This window comes from Vulpes vulpes, chromosome 12 (genome assembly GCF_048418805.1).
Source record: "Vulpes vulpes isolate BD-2025 chromosome 12, VulVul3, whole genome shotgun sequence".
Taxonomy (NCBI): Eukaryota; Metazoa; Chordata; class Mammalia; order Carnivora; family Canidae; genus Vulpes; species Vulpes vulpes.
Genome location: NC_132791.1, coordinates 181,003,095 through 181,007,894, shown reverse-complemented (window position 1 = coordinate 181,007,894; position 4,800 = coordinate 181,003,095). Strand labels below are relative to the sequence as shown.

General features: G+C 36.8%; 1 pseudogene; it reads right to left on the bottom strand.

Annotated features, from left to right (window-relative positions):
- Positions 1-4,087: 4,087 nt before the first annotated feature.
- LOC112929527 (large ribosomal subunit protein eL20 pseudogene) lies at positions 4,088-4,586 on the bottom strand (annotated as a pseudogene).
- Between the last annotated feature and the right edge of the window lie 214 nt (positions 4,587-4,800).

Sequence of the window (4,800 nt, the reverse complement as noted above, 5' to 3'; positions counted from 1 at the left end):
GAAGTTCCAAGAAAGCTTCACTCAGATGTCTCCTGCTTTGCTGCTTCTCTGCATGTTCTTTTCATGTGGCTGACTTGGGCCTCCTTTATGGCACAGTGGTCTTAGGTTAGAATTTTTACACTGTAGCTCACTTCAAGAGGGGCAGCTGCAGCCTACTATAGTGTCACTTCCACCTGAATTACGACCCAAATTCAAGGAAAGGGAAGTAGACTCCATTTCTTGATGGGGACGGTGGCTGGTTCACACAGGGAGGGAAATAATTGATGGCAGCTGTCTTGGGAGAATACTGCCATGGCCTCATTAGTCACTTTAAATTAGCACTATTAATTTTGTAAATCAGATTATTTTCATGTATCTTCAGCTCTCTTAATAAGAGCCATCTTATGTTTACTTGCCAGTTCCAACCAGCATTTTCTGGTCCTTTGGGAAAAGTGGTCCTAGTTATTCTTAGTAATTGGTACTGTTGAGGCAGGCCTTACTGTGTGCTCAGCCCTGAGTTTAGTTACTTATGTATATGAGCAAGTCCTTAAAGCAATCCTGTGAGGAAGGTATTATCTCTCTTTTCTTGAGTTTAAAAAACAGACTTTCAGCAAGTAAGATACTTGCCCAAGTTCTCAGAGGTTATAATGTAGGAGAGCCAGCTTTGAAAACTTAGAGGTTTCTGATTTCAAAGTTGTGCTTTTATACTGAAATATGATAGTTCTTTTTTAGGTCCATTATGATTCTATTTAAAACTGCTGTCAAATCCATCTGCACTAGACTTGTTGACTTCCCTGAATCTGGTGCACAGAATTTCCCTGAAATAGTTGCTTCTGTTCTCGGCATGCAGATAGACAAAGGTCTATGAGACGATTCCATTAACAAATCTCCCCCGCCTCCCCCACAAACCTTTCTGATTTATGGCTTCTCTAACAGCAGAAATATTTTTGGGGACTTAGGCAGTTTTTCCATATCACCCCTTGAAATCTCTTTTTCATGTTCACATACTACCCACCTGACCAGCATGGAAGATATTTCTAACATCCCTAAGTCTTACTATTTTCTTGTCTAATATTAGCATATCTTAATTACATTTTCATTGCTGAAGTCTTAGACTGTGGCTGTCCAGACTGCAGAGAATTTTTCAGTAGGTTAAACAAATATAAGACTGGCTTTTACTATTTTGAGTGTTAGATTCTTGTCATGTTCTCTTGTGAACTTTACAGTCTGTTAAATTTTCTAGCACATCCCTTTAGGCCGTTAGTACTTTCTGAGCCTTTCTGTATTTCACTTTGATGTTAATATTTTGTCTTTCTGGTCATGTATTTACTCTTCACCATCTTTAAAAATAGTTAAATTGTTCAGTCTCAGGCATGGATTTTTAGTCTAACTCTTGAATTCCCTGAAACCTGTTTTTGTGGGTAAAAAAATGACAAATATATCCAGAAATTAGTCAGATTTGGGTGTTGGCTTAAAAATACAATAATTTTATTTTTTTTTCTGTTATTTTTCAGAGAGGACAGAGATAGAACTAGAAATGGCCATAAAAACTGACTTCCACCTTTTTGAACTATGAGTACAAGAGTTGATGGGAGGTGTGTGTCATGATGATGCCAACTTATTTTAATGCCAAGGTAAAGATTTTCATTCAAGGTTGAAGTTGGTGCTTCATTTAAGACCTAAAATACTGAATGACTTCCTAAATGGAATCCTAGTTACCTGCATTATCTTAGAAGTTTTTTATTCTAAAAAGTATAGTCCAGAAATAAAATAATAAATTTTGATATGTTGTGTTTTCATTTTTAACTCAAAATACTTTGTGCTGTTTGATTCTTCCTTTGCCTAGGGTGTATACCATGGAGGTATATTATTTAGTTCCTAAATATTTGGGATTTTTCTGGAGATTTTTGTGCTCTGGATTTCTAGTTTAATTTCAGTGTGATTAGAGAATATACTTTTTGTGATTTGAATACTTTTTAACTTTTTAGAGACTCTTTTATGGCCCCCAATTTAGTCTATATTATGTAGACTATAGGCATGTGAAATGTGTGTATATTTTGCTGTCTCTGGGTGGAGTATTATATGAATGCTAATTAAATCAAGTTGGTTAATAATATTTTTCATATCTTCTATGTCTTTACTGATTTTCTACTTGTTCTATCAATTATTGAGATGGGTGGAAATCATAGAGTATAATCATAGCTTTGTCTGATTTTCTTTGCAGTACTTTGTTTCATGTGTTTTTGAAGCGCTATTATTAGGTGCATAAATATTTATGGCTTTTATGTCCTCTTGATGAAGCAACCCCTTAATCATTATGATATGACTTTTCTTTTTTTTAAAAGAAGATTTTATTTATTTATTTATTTTAGGAAAAGAGAGAGAGAGGGAGAGTGAATTTGAGTGTGGCTTGGAGGAGGGACAGAGGGGGAGGGAGAAGCTGACTGCAGAGCCTGATATGGGGCTCCATCTAACAACCCTGAGTTCATGACCTGACCAATTAAGTTCATGACCAATTAAGAGTTGGCTGCATAGTGGACTGAGCCACCCAGGCCCCCTGATAGAACTTTTCTTTTATCCCTGACAGTCTTTGTTCTGAAATTTACTTTGTCTCATATTAACATAGCCACTTCTACTCTTTTCTCAATTTGTTACACAGAATATAATTTTCAACCTTTTTTACTTCTTTTTAAAAAGATTTTATTTATTTATTCATGTGAGACACACAGAGGGAGGCAGATACATAGGCAGAGGGAGAAGCAGGCTCCCTGTGGGGAACCTGACGCAGGACTCGATCCCAGGACTCTGGCAACACACCCCGAGCCAAAGGCAGATACTCAACCATTGACCCACCCAGGTGTCCCTTTTTACTTTTTTAAGAAAAAGTTGCAGCAGCATAGTGTTTGGTGTTGCTTTTTTCTCCTAATCTGATAATCTCTAGATTTTAATTGGGATTTTTGGACCATTTACATTTAATGTGGTTGTTGATATGATTGTATTGGAATCTACCATCTTGTTATTTGTGTTCTATATGTTCCTTCTGTTTTGTGTTCCCTTTATCCTCTTTTTCTGCTTTCTTTTGGATTAGTTTATTATTTTTATGATTCTGTTTTGTCTCCTTTGTTGTCTTATCAGTTAAAACTGTTATGTTATTTTATTTGTTGCTTTGGGGAGTATATTGTTCAGCTTTAACATATCATAGTCAACCTTCAAGTAATACTGTACACTTAGAGTATAAGAACTTTATAATGGTATATATTTTTATTTCTTCTTTTTCTCCTGGTCTTTAAACTATTGTCAACATATTTCATATTTAGGTATGCTTAAATCCCTACAGTACATTGCTATTATTTTTGTTTCAAACAGCTGATAATCTTTGTTTCTTTTAAAGATTTTATTTATTTATTCATGAGAGACACACACAGAGAGAGAAGCAGAGACACAGGCAGAGGGAGAAGCAGGCTCCATGCAGGGAGCCTGATGTGGGACTCAATCCCAGGACTCCAGGATTATGCCCTGGGCTGAAGGCAGGTGCTAAACTGCTGAGCCACCCACGGATCCCCCAGCTGATAATCTTTTAAAGAGATTTAAATTAAAAAGCAAGTGTTTATATTTACCTTTGTAGTTTCTATTTCCAGTGCTCTCCCTTTGTGTACATTGAAATTTCCATCTGGTAACTCTCTGTCTGGTAATTTTCATTCTGTTTGGGGAATTTGCTTTATTTATTGTACTGCAGGTCTATTAGCAGTTGATTTTTTTCAGTTTTTGTAGGTCTACAGAAAGTCTTTATTCACCTTCATTTTTTAAAAGTCTATTTTCCCTTTTTTTCTCCCAGTTAGTATTTTAAAGATCTCAGTACAATATTTTGTAGCTTATGTTGTCTTTAATTAGAAATCTGTTGTTCTCTTTATCTTTATTCCTCTGCATGTAATATGTCTCTATTTTGCCCCTATGGTTGTTTTTCACATTTTTTCTTTATCACTGACTCTAAGCTTTTTGATTATGATGTGCCTTAATTTTCTTCATGCTTTTTGTGGTTGCGATTCACAGGAATTCTTGGATTTTTTGTCCCTATGAGTTTACTTGGTCAGATGTGTGGGCCTTGCATCTAAAAGAAGGTGCTGGGGCTTTTGGTGGTGAAGCTTGGTCTGTACTGTCAACTCAAGACCCCATGTGGGTGGTAGGAACTTGATCTTGGAGTTGTGGAACTGCTTGACCACTGACTGGCCATGATCTCTTCCATGTTTATGATCTGGATTGAATGGGCCTGGGTGCTGTACTGGGCCCCCACATCATGATAACCCTGAGTGACAGTGCCCACAGTGGCCAAGTCTCTATATACCCAGTATGTGTGGATCCTACTGTTGTAGCACAGTTAGATGCCAAAGTTCTTTACCTGCAGGGGAGATTGCTTAAATACCTAACTACAGTAGAGCATTTTTTCTGAAGACTCCTTCAGTTGAGACAGAAAGTACCAGAAGCAGGACTTGGCAATGACACGATTAGGTACAAAGATTGGCATGTGGTAAAGTGCAGTGAGTAGCATTTGGGAGTGGTAGGAAGTACCCCAACATCTTATATTCTTGCAATATGCTTAAGAGCTTCATGATGCTCTCCTTATGCTTGCTGCCACCCACAAAACAAATTTATGGTTTTCAACCAACTAGGACAATTTTCAGTCATTATTTCTTCAAATATGTATTGCTTTCCCATCCTTTCAGGGATGCCAAATACATTATATTTGGCCATATGAGTTTGCCCCATGGTTCACTGATGCTTTGTTAATTCTTTTTCCTGTCTTTATTTCCGTCTGTGTTTCAT